Below are 15,442 nucleotides of genomic sequence, written 5' to 3' on the forward strand. Positions count from 1 at the left end.
GAGTCTGAAATGTAGTTTTCACTTCTGAAGATTTTCCTCCATAAAGATCATCTTCAGAACTAATATTCAATAGAGTAACCCTGTTGTCAAGATGATAGAAAATAAAAAGGCTCAGATTCTTTTTCAGCTGTCATGTTGCAGAACTCCTATACCATATTTGAAAATGGAAAGAAAAAGAACTGTGCTACGTTTTGTGTATTCCTTTTTATTTTTTAAATAAGATTACTAACTTTATTACTGATGTTCATATCTTCTTGTTTCCCATCGTTTTGTTCTAATTGTCACAACTAATCTTAAAAAAAAATAAATAAAGAGAAAAGAAATTCTTACTACAGCAGAAATTAGGATATAAACATGGCTGTCAGGCCATAGTTGTTACACCATTTTTGAAAGAGAAGGGGGAGAGAGAGATAAGTAGTGTTAAGTAATTGATACTGTTCTCTAAGGACAGTGGAAATGCAGGAATAGATAGACTCAATCTGTTTATTACTACTTTTCAGTAGTAAATTACTATGAATTGTTTTTAATAATGAAAACATAGTGCAATTTTTGGTCATTGTATAAGAACTGGGAAAGTGCTTTAATTAAAACATTGCAGTTTTCAGCTGAAGGATGATAAATTGTTAAGGAATAATTTTCCTGAGAACGGAGGCAGTTGTTATCTGATGGTTTCAACTATTAATCTCCTCTTGATATTGTAGCCTGGACACCTTCACTTCTCTAGGACAATATTTGTAATTGTCCAAGATCAGAATGGCTCTGTCTGCCACAGGCTGTGTTCTCAAAGTATTTGTCAGTTCTTCTGCATGCACGTGACCTTGTCCACCTATTCAAACCCTGCAGCTACTTCACACCACCCCCTCTACTCCATCTTGCTTTTTTGCTCTCAATCCTCCTTTAAGTATCAGTTTCCCAGAATTTTCAAACTATTCCTTCTGCAGTTCCTAACAGCAGTTTTCTTATTACTTCTCCCTATCTCTTATCTTTTCTATCCCTTCTCTAAATACAAACCAGATTCTAGTCCCCTCATAAACAGAGTCCTGTCCCCATCCACATAATTTTTCTTTCACTCTTTCCCACTTTTACTTAAAAACTCTGGTATCACCTCCAACCTATCACTGTCATGCTTCATCTCATTCTGATGACTCAAGTTTTTTGGCTATGTCCTTATTTCATTTCAAGCATGTACAAACTGTCTTGTCTCTCCACTTTCTAGATCTTGAATTTCCACTTGAGTTTCTTCATCTGGTGCTGAATCTGTACTTGTTTTTCTTGTGGTAAGCAGTATTTTTATCATACTGCTTCATTGAACACACTTTCTTCTTAAGGCCTCCAGTTTCTCTCTGTAAATGTCATTTTTCCTGCTGCAGAACACCTGAGCCTTTTCTCTATTTTCCTTTTGCTCCAAGCCACCGTTAACTAGACCAGACTAATCCCACATAATTTTAGCTGTCTAAAAGCTAGGCATGCAGCTACTACCTTTTAAGCCTGAAGTTAAGAATGAAAAACAGACGCTTTCAGAGACAAATTCATGTTGCTCACATATTTCAGGATGGGAGGATATAATCTGTAGCGATGATTAATTTTCAATGATTATCAGAGGAGTTTACACAGCTAAATTATATTACATAATTGTTTTTAAAAGGTTAAAACTAATCCTCCTAGTACATGTTGCATTGTAGTAGACTTTTCCCCTTATGAGTTTCCATACTTATTCCGCACCATACTGTATTAAAAAAAATACTTTAAACTCCTAAATTTAGAATTTTAAAATAATTCATGACTAATTTGTCATGAGTAAAATACTGTCTCTAACAACATGATCTATTATCTTCCCTTAAATGTTGAAAAAAAAAAATTACTTCACGCTGTTTTTATTGAGATAGTGCTCAGGATTGTTGAAAATTGACTGTTAAATAAAGAAAATGACTTTAGTTCCACTTTGAATACAGGGATAATTTGGATAAACAGAGATTTTAAAAAAGTCAACAATTGCTAGACAAATAAAACTAGTATATAGTAGCTAGTATAAATCTACTGTGATCCAGACTTGAGCAAAAAGAAAAAAAGAGAAAGGGAACTAGCTGTTCAGACATGACAAAAGGGAAAAAAGGAAAAATTGATCTCAGTTTGCTGATTACATTAGGAGTCTACAAATTAGTTCAAAAAATATGAGGCATAAAAAATTGGATCTGGAAGCCTTGCCATTTGATCAACAGCATGATTTATTTAGCATTATGCACCATTTATGATACAGATACATAACTTATAATAAAAATGATATGATATTAATATGTATTAACAAATACAAAAAATACAATAAATTTGGAACAATAAAGATGTATAAAACATATTAAAAGTCAAAATTTAGTACAGCCTAGCTGAGGGTTCAGACAACTGGGAAAGAGCCAACAGAACTACCATTTTTTTTCAAATGGGGAACTGGGAAAATTACAGAGTCAGCAAAATTGTAATTACTGGAAAAATACTGCAGCAAATAATAGAATGTATAAGCAGACAGAATTTAACAGAAAGATGAGCAACTGCTAAAATGCATTTTTTAAAAAAGTTTACTTTCTCTGTTTAATTAGATGCACAACTGATTTCTGCAATCTGATATTGCACAGATATATCTATAGTGTCCAGAAAGTCAAAGACATCTGCCATTCGACAATTCAGCATGTTAGCATAAATGAAATTAAAAATTCCAATGTATTTATCTGTGTGAATTAATGCTTTTGTTATTTCCCAATACTTACAAATCTACCTTCCCAACATAGTCAGCAGAACTGAAACTTTATCTCAATAAATTGCCTAAAAATAGACTAGTGAAAATCAAGCCACTTTTACCTCCATAGTATATATCTTCAGAAAAACATAGAGAATGTAGGCAAAGGCAGAGAAAAAGTTTACTGGGCTAATTTAGTTGAGAAAGAAATTACTGTTCTCAGGGTTGTCTAAAACTTTAGAAGCAAAAGCACTTGGAATGGATGAGTCTGTGGATCTTTGAATGCTAATAAGGTATGTGTGTGAAAATTCCTCTAATGTTAATGTAAGAAGTTCAGTGTTGTGACTATAATCCACTGAAAGAAAACTGGGAGGAACATACATTTATATAGTATAAACTAGGACAATTGAAAAGAAATAATATATATAGTCTAATAAAAGTTTGTGTCACTGCCAATAAGTGCGTGTTCGTGCCAAAAATGTTCTGGAGCACAGCTGCCAAAGAGAAGCTGAGAGCATTATGAAACACACTGAATCTATACATAGAGGGGATTTGACAAGGAAAAAAACAGTATATTTATTCTCAGTATTCAAGTATATCTTGAATATATAACAAGTGAGGCTTTGAGTATGCTGGCAAGTATTCAACAAAGGATTTGTGTTGTTTAAGATGAATGTTTGTGCTTAAATTCAGGAAAAGGATTCAGAAAAGCCCCATTTAACTTGAATGTTTGAAGTGAGCTGAACATCCAGAATGACACAAAACCTCCATATGCTGCTGGACATGACTTGGTAACACTCCAGTCATTGCTGAGCCAACTTAAACAGCATGTGATGAAGGTGACTTGAGATACACACAATTCTGGAATCTGCCTTGAAAAAGATGAAAATTGGGCTGTCATTGTTGCCATGTGGCTTTCAAATGAGAATTTTCACAAGGATGCTAGAGGCCTGTAGGAAGTCTTCCTAGCTCACTACTGTACTTTAACCACTAGGTTCTTGGGACAGGATCATTAATTTTTAGCTTTCTTCTTGAACTTCATTCACTGAATGTTTAGGGAAATCATTGTTATCATAACAAAACATGTCAATAGCTGCTACAGTCTTGAAATTAAGGTCAGTAATAAATACAATAAAATGATGATGTTGGTGTTGTCATGAAATTTTAAATTATAATTTCAATTTTAATCAACACTAAGAAAAAAATCTACATTGACACTGATGTCTTAAGAAGAGCATAAATTATTCTGCGCAGTAAAGAAATAATTAAGTAATAATGAAATAGTATGATTGAAACAAGTAGTTCTTTCTTCTGGAAAGCCTTGGCTAGTAAAATGGTGCTGGCTCACTTCATTTCCAGCTGCTAGATTTCACTAAAAGAAGCTAAAAATAAATTCAATACTTTCCTAAAATGACTTCCTCATGTAAGCATGTGCTGCAGTTGCCATAGGGATGTTACAACACCACAAATTGGAAGCAGTTTACATAGTGGTAAATAAGCACATTTGTGGGCAAGTTGTCCATTTGAGCATGTCTCAAAGAAGCATTCTCTAAGACTATCTTTTCTTCAGGAGAAGGTTGTTTAAAAAAAGAATGATTGATGTAGGCTGCAATAGTGCAAATCACTGAATGTAGATTTTCACACATGTAGGTAGGTGTCTGTGCAGATGCCAGATACATGGTGCCCGTGCTGAGCTGTAGCACCTAACCTTTAAGACATAAACCTTTCAGTGAAAAGAAATAAAGATGTTGAAATCATAATTAAATTCTGTGGAACTGAATACATCGCTACATTCTTTTATTTACCATTTGCTCAGTGAGCCTGGAGCTGTCCAGCCTGTCCATTTTTCCCTTTTATAAAACATTAAGTGACTGAATTCTGAGAGCACATTTTTTGCCCTACACTATCCAATTATTTTGAAAGTCAATACAAATAAACATGAAGATATCTAACAAAATACTGGACTTCCTTACCAGAGTTTCTTCATAATGTTCTACATCGTAAAATTTCAAAGGTCAGATAATATAAATAAACAATAGCTTCACTGAAGTTGATACTACTGTTCTGATCCACAGCAAGTAGTAATCTGGCCCCAGCACTCAAGCTTTTCATTTTGTGCTCAAGGCAGAATAGAAGATAAGTGGGTAGGTAATAAATACCATGGAAACAAGAAAAGATGATCAAATCATGTAAAAAATCAGTTTAGAAGAAAAGAAGAAGAATCAGATTGTAGTTAAAATAGAATTCTCTTGGATTCTGTAACAAGATCATTTAAATAAAAAATATTATGATAGTTCTAACCTTTTATTTTTATTTATTTGTTTATTTATTTTTGCACATGGCTTTGTACTTGTCTGAGAGCTATCTTCTTTTAAGGTTTACGATTTTACAGATTTTACCAAACCATAACCGACTCATGGTTTTGAGCCCAATTTCAAAGTAGTTCATTTCCAAATGACTGTTTCATAATATTTTTGGATCAAACCCTCTAATAAATCACCCACAAAACTTATGCATCTGATTTGAACCCTTGTTTTCCCAGATAAATAAAGTGCAGGTTTCCCCTGAAGAGTGCCAAGCCCCATTGCTCTGCAGTACACACTCAGTTACAGAACAATTAGCTTAAGCTCATCAAGGTTCTTATACTTCCCATTTACTTTCCTGGCTGGGATTTAACCTGCATTACATTCACAGCTCCATTTTACAATATTAGGTGCGTAGCAGAAGAAGAGCAATTGAACACAACAGCTACATGGAATCATAGAATCATAGAGTTGCTCAGGTTGGAAAAACCTTCAAGATCATCCACAACCCAACCATACTACCCTAACTAACAACCCTCTGACAAATATGTCCCTGAGCACCACATCCAAATGGTTTTTAAACACATCCAGGGATGGTGACTCAACCACCTCCTTGGGGAGCCTATTCCAGTACTTAACAACTCCTCCAAATAAGTTTTTCCTGATATCCAACCTAAACCTCCCCTGGCACAACTTAAGGCCATTTCCCCTAGTCCTGTCATCTGTCACCAGTGAGAAGAAACCAATCCCACTGTCTCTGCAGTCACCTTTCAGATATTGGAAGAGAGCAATAAGGTCCCTCCTCAGCCTCCTTTTCCCGACTAAGCAGCCCCAATTCCTTGAGTTGCTCCTCGTAGGGCATAATCTCCAAGCCCTTCACAAGCCTTATTGCCCTTCTTTGGACCTGCACCTCAATTTCTTTTTTGTACTGAGGTGCCCAAAATTGAACACAGTACTCGAGTTGAGGCCTCACCAGTGTTGAGTATAGGGGCAGGATTAGTTCCCTAGCCCTGTTCACTGCACCATTCCTGATACAAGCCAGGATGCTATTGACCTTCTTGGCTACCTGGGCACACTGCTGACTCATATTCAGCTGACTGTCCATCTGTCCACCAAGATCCCTTTCCATCAGGCAGCTTTCCAGCCACTGGAAACTAGGAATGCCTGGGATTGTTGTGACAAAAATGAAGGACACAACATTTGAGCCTATTGAAACTCATATGGTTTGCCATGGTCCATCAATTCAGTCTATCCAGGTCTCTTCATAGTGCCTTTCTACTCTATAGCAGATCAACACTCCCTTCCAACTTGGTGTCATAAAGTAGTACGTCCTAAAGTATTGCTTTAAGTTAGAAGAAGCATCCACCATCTTTCCTCATATATTTTGATTAAGTTAATATTATTTGGGACCATGTAGATGGCCAAATACACTAGATGCAAACAAGCCCTGTAGAGTTTGAATCACAGTGCAAAAAGTATACTAAGAGCCTTTTTGTGTTCAGTGTTCAAAAACTGTTGGTAAAGAGACCATCATAACAAGTAGCACTTAATCCCATATATAGATGTAGAGATTTAGTGCAAGGTAAGAATCATCTCACCAGCTTTGAACAAAAAAAGATGGCTATATTGGAAGAATGCAGAATGCAGAATTAATCTGATCACTTTAGACACATACTGAAACATGAGATAAATGAGGTGAACTGTGCTCTGGATGTTCCTATTAATCTCCATTGGTTGTAATGGAAGTCTAGAATAAATGACTTTGATGTATACACTTACAAGACAGATGCCTACATTTGGAGAGACAAATATCACCTTGGCTGCTCATATGGTTCCTCACAAGCAATTAGCAGCACTCACAATGAGCTTAGCCTGTCTGCAGATCCATTCTATTTTTTGTGAGACAATGCAAGAAATTCCTATGTACATATATATAGATAAATATTCAAAAACACACATATACAAATATATTTACAGCACAAAAAAGTAAGATTTTACAGTTATGACCAAATAACCTAGTTGTTACAGAAGTACATAAGATCAGTATGCACTAATCATATATACACTAGAATGACCTTTGAAATGTTGATCTATGGTGTTTAAAGATTTGAAGGTTATGGTTCAGGTGAGACTTTTATATAACAAGACAGAGAAAGGGGAACCTGGGATAGATCTGTTAGATGCTCTTCCAAACATCTAAAGCAGAGGCTGAAGCTCCTCCCTCCTGGGGAGTAGTGATACCGCTACACCTCTGGCGTTTGCTGGCACAAAAGCATATGCTGTGCTGGCTTCAGCAACTTCTGACCAAACCAATTGGAGAATTATAAAAAGCAAGGCCAGACATAACATTGCAAGTCATGCAGTTTATCTCTATGCCTGAAGAAAATATCAGCTGTATCTGAACTATTCCTGAAAGATGATGATTCTAATGGTTCCTAAATCCAAGCATTGATAATAATTCCACAATCCCAGGACAATCTATTGTAATAACCAACCATTAGACAGTTGATGTTCCTTTCTGTAATGTCTAATATAAATCTTTCTTGCAGCAGTTTGTGCTTATAATGTCTAGTTTTGTTCTCCTTGAGCATAGAAAGTAGTTTATACTCTTCTTTGGCAGTTTCTTTTAAAAAGTATGAAGGCTTAGTCTGTCTTTTCTCCTTCAACTCAGTTATCTCTGTAGGCAAAAGAAAAGTAATTCCTCCAGTACTTCTGCATAGGTGTTTTTCTTTAGATTGCAGTTCACTCTCACTGCATGCCTGTGGACTCTTGACAAGAGTTGTAGGACAACCATAATAAAAAGATAAACTCATGACTTTGCTATAATCATGAAAATAAAAAACAAAAAAAAGTGTCAGTGTGGATTATTTTACCTTTGCAAAGTTATAAGATAGTTTAATCTTTTTTTTTTTTAATGAGATACTTTACCTCTGTTAACTTGAGACAACTGTTGAGGTGCTCTGAAGGCATTACCACGTTAGGCACTATTTTGCAATTTCAGATGAAATTTCTTTTGAATACTCTGCCATGGAGGTATGACACTTGGAAAAAAAGAGCACACAAGGTCCTTTAACCTAGTAAAAAATACTGTTAACTATTTATGCAGTTTCACATGGAAGGAATGTATTAGTGTATGAAAAGATCACTGTGAGAAACAGTAATATATTTCTTAGGTTGTGAGAACCCTTATTTTCTTGACCTGAAGTTGGAGGGCTATGGCATGTTCCTTACAGGTTTCACACTTCCTTAAGTCAACACTCTTTGAGCCACATTTAGTTAACTGAGTGATGATGTCAGCTCATCAAATTGAGATAACTGTTATGCACAAAGAGGGGGAATCTGCAGAGACTGCAACACAGAAGAGATTTTTCCACTCTCCTAGTACAGACAGTCTCATGTTTGGTATCTGACTCTGGGCAGAAAGCACATGGCTTGAAATGTGGTCCCAAATCCCTGCCTATGCTGTGCTGTATTAGTAATGCAGATACAAACAGGAATAGAGTGTCTACCTGATTTGGCTCTGTGATATGTTAGTGGTTGCACAAGACACCAAAAGATCTTCAGCTGAAGAAATTCTAATGGTGAATCACATGTGGCTGCAGGGCACCATGGATATAGGTAATGTTTGGGTCTGCAGTGGCAGCCTTTGCAGAAACACTTAGTAAAACTGGCTAGACATGCCAGGAGCACTTACTCAGCTGTGCATCACCATGCTTGTGTCTCCATCAGGGAATGGAGAACCATGACAAGAAGGAAAAGAAGTGTATAACTCTTTCTCAGCAAAGATGAAGAAGATGTCTATTAGGTGTTGAATCTGAACAGGAAATTGGCATAGCTGGGTTTATTATTCACTTTGCCATAGGCAAGTAATATTGTTGAACAGACATAACAGGTGTGTTCTTGATATCTGCGCTACATGCAACAAGGTCAAGTGCCATAAAAGCTCCAAATAGTCCTTGTTACATATAATGTGCAGTATTAAAAATCTAATCTGTTCATGAAGACAATTTGTGTCTTTAGGCCTGCTTTAGGCCGGATGGAAAAGATCTTTTCTCTCTTTTTTTTCCCTCAAACAAGAATAGCTTTTGCAGTTCTAATATTCCGCTATCTTTAAAATACGTGCAAACTTAAAACTAAGAAAGGAAACAACACAAAATGGAAAATAATTATTAATCATTGTACCTAAATCTCAGTTAACTTCTAGCGTTTAGTACTGTTTTCCCAAGGTAACACTTTCCTCACATACTCAGTGACAAACTGTGCTGGATTCATCTGCTGTACATATCATTCACATTCGGATCAACCATACATCTTTTATTAAAAAAAAAAACAAAAACAGTAAAGAAGGCAGCTTCTGTTTGAAATATTTGGTCCTTGGTGATGTTCCCTGCTGCAGCTCACTTTCCAGTTCTGGATGTGCTGAAACTTTCTTTCAACCGCTTTGGTCTGTGTGATTAACACCATTACTCAGATATCTCTGGTAACTGTTTCCTCCACTTCTTCCTACATGTGCTGAAATGTGAGTGATGATCTGGGTGCCTCCTTGAGAAGTGTATTCCCACCTCTTCAATTTAAGTCATAACAACAGGTTCTCTCAGAGCACAAAACAAAGTTTTCACAGTCTCTGCATGACCAGAAGTTTCAGGGTATCATCTCCTAAAGGATGGTCTGCAAGAATCAACTTGCTGACAGGAAGTTTACAGGAGTGCAGTGCATTGACACAGTGCTGTAACTTCTGCCAGCCTATAAAAGAAAGTCTTAACTGCCATTGCTGTAAACTACAGACCCATTCATATTTGATCTGTTGCTTCTTGGACTTATACAGAGAGGTTATTCAAGCAAGTCATAAGTCTACTGCACATTGCCCAGGAAATTGAGGAAATAACCTGCATATTTGAGCCTGACACAAATAACACTAAGTATATCCCTATGAATCCCTTTTTCCACATCACTAAAATGAAATGGCTGGTTTGCTCTATATTTAAACTATTCGTCAAGCCAGCATGCACCAGACATGACAACTGACAACAATTGTTGTATTTTTTATGATGGTGAGTCTTTTTTACTAAAATGCGAACCAATGAGTAAAGTTAAAGCTAATAATACCGAATACTGCTTTGCAATAATTCTTTATCTATATGGAAAAATATTAGCAACATATTTTTGTACTTCATAAATAATATATCCTAAATAAATGCTGTAATTAAGCCAGCCCAATTGAAAGGATCTCATGGTACTCAGACATTCTTAGGCTAGTTCAAAACATACACAAATACTTGATAAACATTTGCCAGAATTCTAACTTCTGCCTAGTACCTGTGTGTGCAAATCACCCCAAATTATTTACGAGTTTTAAAGTATAAAAGATCACTGGTGGCATTAACATTTATCATATTCACCTCTGAGTTATCTTAGGCTATGAAAAAATGTTGTTCCTTACTCCCAAATTCAAAAAAAAAAAAAATTTCCCACAAGAATACTCTGTGCACAGGTCAAGGAAAAACAAAGGCTTAGGCACAGAAAAAAACACTGACCAAGGATTCCTTTCATGGAGGGTGGCTCAAACTGTCTCTGGGGAATGGCAATATGCCCATACCCAGCCAAAGCTCTTTGTGATCTTCAGACACATCAGAAGGAATTAGCAATTTATTTCTGAAGAACATCGCAGATTATTCAAAGGAAGTTTTACTGATGGGATTGTACCTCATGAACAGAATGACGTGCTGAAGTCTCCTTGGACAAAGGAGATGATACCACTCTCTGCAAGAAGATTAGGAGTGCTACCTACAATCCAGATTTAAAGGAGTATGTTTCCCATCAAAATAAAGAGTGAAGGGGCAGGACACTGGGGAACGAAGGAAACCTAGCATGCTGAGTGATTTTATTCTTAACTTCTTTCATCTCCCATTCACCTCAAAGACAAAAGTTTTTCCTACTCCAGTTAGGGACCCATATCAGAGCATCTCCTTGTAACTGTACAATACCTTATTATGCTAAGAATTTTTACATATTCACCTTTCATGTATATTTTTACTCATCTGTTGCCTGAAACATACTGCAGAAGAGTCAGCTGCTGTCTCAATTACACCTTACTTGTGTTACTTTACAATCCAACAGAGCAGTTTTCTTCAGAGGCTATGATCCCACAATATTTCCCTGATACATTTTTCTTAATTCATTTTTGTGTAACCTAGAGGAATTTATTAACTCACTAAATAATCTCCAGAGACTGTGGCATTTGTTATTAGGCATTTGATGTGTGGTCAGGTCCATTCACTTAATAGCCAAGTGCAACATTATGTGACTGCTACTTGCCTCTGCTGTAGAGATGTGCACCTTTTGGACAATAAGGAAAATGACTATGAGTACATTACTGTCTATTGCCAGCTCTCTGGCTCCTCTGCAGCCTTTTTGACCTTTAGTGGCATCTAGTGGCAAATGAGTTTGTAGGGAAAACCTTATTCAGTGGCCATTAAACCAGAGAAAACTGATTGATTTAATCTTCATACATGACAGTGGGAAGAGCTTGCAATGATTACAATAGTGAAGATAGATTGCTGACTATCTGGCTTACTGGGATAAATCACTCTCTAAGCATTATTAAGCCATTAACACAATTCAGAATCAAAAGATGTTTTCTCTCATAAATATATGTTTATACAAATATATGTTTAAATATTCAGCTACTATGCTATTAGAACTTGGAGACATCTAGCTCAGCTTGAATAACATACTGTCATGTTTAAACTGCATTTACCATGTTTCTAATATATTGGTTTTACACAGCACAAACATAATAAAATAGTAACAATTTAGTAAACACTGTACATGAAGTAGTCTGCTCAACTGATTTTTTAAATAATTCCCAATGTTAAAAATTCAAGTCAAAAAATACTTAGGTGAAATTTCTACACAAAGTATCTCTACAAGAGCAAAATATCATGCATGAATTAATGCTTGCTGTTATTTTGTATTTAGTAGCTCTATGTGGTATGAGAACAAGGCTGTGAATATAACATTATCATATCAAGATATGTTGTTATATAATATATTATTATTATTATTATTATTGAAACCTTTAAAGGAAATTTTATATTTATATTAGGTACTTGCAACACAAGTAGCTCTGATACAAAGTTTAGTATAGCTTATTATTTAAGCTGATTGAAAAGATATAGAGTTCACTTGTCAGTGAAAGATTTTTTAACTTAATTCTCTCCTTTACTGAGTTATAGTTAGATTTGACCAATTTTGCATGGAAACTTGGTAGAAAATGCAGGAAATAAATTTTGGCCATTGTATGGTTGCAAAATAACATGTAGTCAAAACTGATAAAACAACTATGATGAAAAAATACTGCAACATGCCATTCCTGGAATTGCTGATAAAGTTTTTGCTTCATTATTTTAGAAAAGCCTTCTTTTTCCTGGGAGCTGCCACTTCCTAAGGTGCTGTCAAGCACTATGCCATAATCTCTTAGGTCAGCTTTTTAAAAGAAGAAATGAGTGTTATTTTAGGACACAGAACATGTCAGTGAGTCACGGTTTGCTATTTAAGAAAGAAGTAAGAAAACTTTTCTCAGTGAGTTAATGAATGAGATACATTAACACAGCAAGTCCTTTTATTTCCGTTGCTGAGGGATATACTCATATTCTGGCAGCCAACAAAGCTTACGAGGCCAGAAAATGTATTTGGGCCAGTCAAGTGTGCTTGTCAGCCAAATTAAATAATAGACCAGAGACACTGGAACAGGAATAGAGGATGTAGAAGATAAGTGGAAGTGGTGCCAGCTGAGAGGTCTAATGGTCTTATTGGAAAGTGGGTTGAACAGCTTGCAGCTGAGATGATACAACAAGTCCTTGTTGATGGAGAAGCCCATCTGACTCTGAATGCATTTTCCCACTTAGTGTTTAGCAAAGATGCAGAAAAGATTTGGATTCCTTGGAATGCATGATGAAAGGAAAATGGTAAAAGGTGATTATGCACTTCTGATGATGGCATCAGATCAGCTCTTGCTTTGTCCAAGAGAAAACCTTCTGCTTAGATGAGCATTAAAACACCTTCAAAGGGTTCTTGTTAATAAAACTGAATGAGTAGTTAAAAATTTATTTACACAACATAGCTGATTGTAGCAGTGGAAGTATATCCAGATGAAATTAATTGGGCAAGAAATTGGGCAAGAAATATACACTGTGTATTTGGGAGGCCCCAGAAAAATGCCTCCTCCAGAAGAGGTGAGCCTATTTTTGGAATAAGAAAAATCTACTGGAGTTATCCAGAGTCATGAAACTGCCTAAAGCAAAAGCTAGAGTCTATAGCCTTCTTTTGATGTGCAATAAATTGATGGCTGACAGCTTATGGGAGAGCTTATTATTCTGAAATGGTGGTCTTTAGAGAACCAAAAGCTTTGAGCTGAAAGAGAACTGGTTGACCAATGTTGGTGTGATTCAAGCAATCAATAAACAACTGGCAGATATAGGAATACTGATAAAACTGAAGTGGATTTTGTTCTTAAATGTTTATATTTTTTTAGTATGGCTCCCCAGCAGTTTAAGTGTAGTGTATACTCCACTCCCTTAAAATTCAAGAACAGACAAAATTGAAAGACGAGCTAACAATGCTGAAATAATTATTAAAACTTACAGAATATCATCAATGTGAACTGTATTTATTTAAAAGTTGTGGCAAAGTAATACATTCACCAGAATGCATGAAGCCTGAAATAAGAAGTTTCATTTATATTGAGAATATTTGATTGAAGTGAAATTTCCAAATAGTACAGATTTGATTTTTTTTTTCTTAAATATAGCATCCGGGTCTAAATGTAGTTGACTAAACAGTTGTTGTTAAGGTAAGCATAAATGTAATGAATTTTCAGAAGTACATAAAAATATTTCAAGGGAGATACATGTGGAACACAGGTATAGGCAAAATTTCTAGCTACCAGTGGACAACGGAATGTATTTCAGTAAGAACTGCAGACAGAAAGGGCAATCTAATGGTTATTGCAGTCCTTATGGCTGCAAATGAATTAACCTTGAGTCACAAATTGAATACAATATTTCTCAAAGTAAATTCTTCCCTAAAGAACTCATCCATATGATGAGAGGAAAAAAACAGAGGCATGAAATGCATTGTAAAAGAAGGAAGAAACATAAAATGAATAATTAACATTTCTGCTTATTTAGAACTGAAGCAGTAGTAGGGCAAGAAAAAAAAATGCCTTTGGGATAGTGAAAAGCACTGAAAAGAAGGGGAGGAAATAAGAGATAAGTATAGATGGTAGAGTGTAGGTGAGAGTAGCTATAAGCAGCCTGAATGTGATGTCAGAAGATAAGTGAAACTGATCAAGGATTTCAAAGAGAAAATGATATTGTAAAGCATGTAAAAGATCAGCTGAGATGGACAAGCTACAAAAAACTGTTAAACAAAATGCTTTTATAAGCAGAATCAAAACAACAGAAACAGGGAGGCACAATATATTTTTGTTATTGAAACTCTTTTATAGTCCCTATGGGCTATAATCAGGCTGAGCACTTACTACGAATAGTCAAGAACATGAGGAAATTATTGCTGCTATTCACCTACAGAGAAATCAGTTCTGATCAGCACTTATTTGTTGAGACATTCTGAGGTCTTATTTCAAGCTTCAGGGTCTCTGAAAAAAAAAAAAAAAACATACAAAAAGAATATCATGTGCATTAGCTATTCAGTTAATAAAGTCTTTAGATAAAGTATGTTACAACAGCCTAATTACAGTAGAGCTATTGTCAAAGCTAAATCTAGATTTTGTCTAGCTGAATTTGGAGATCCTCAAGGTTTTTTAGGCACCCTTCAATGATGGATACCCTATAACCCCTTTGATTGCGTCCCAGGAAAGTCTTTTCCTAATGTCCAGTTTTGAACCTCATTTATTTTCCTTCGGAAATGTCTATCAGTTATCTTCATTTGTAACAGAATTTAAAAAGTCATTTTACTAAGGACAATTTCACCTACATAAACAAGTTTCATGCATTTAGCTACATTTCTTGTAGACTTTCTACTGTCAGAGAAGCAGCTACAGTACAAAACAGGTGCAGTTTAAGAGAAGAATTGCACAAACTTCCCAATATTTGTAATTAATTCTGTATACGGTGGTTACTTCCATTTTACTATCACCTACATTACGACAAGTACAGCACTAGTCTTTGCAGTCATCTTTCCTCCATGTCACTAGAAAAAACAGAGCATGCAAAATTAGAGGCCCAAGATTACATCTTACCCTGGATTCCTGCTACAGGCTTCCCCTGTTACAAATGAAGCTCTGGTCATTTCAGTCAGGGAAATGAAGACAGTTGGATATAATGCTTGCCTTATTTGCTGTTGGTGACAGGAACTGGCATTCCTCAGCCCTGCAAGTTTCCTCTGTCCT

This window comes from Meleagris gallopavo, chromosome 1 (genome assembly GCF_000146605.3).
Source record: "Meleagris gallopavo isolate NT-WF06-2002-E0010 breed Aviagen turkey brand Nicholas breeding stock chromosome 1, Turkey_5.1, whole genome shotgun sequence".
In the NCBI taxonomy this organism is placed as follows: domain Eukaryota; kingdom Metazoa; phylum Chordata; class Aves; order Galliformes; family Phasianidae; genus Meleagris; species Meleagris gallopavo.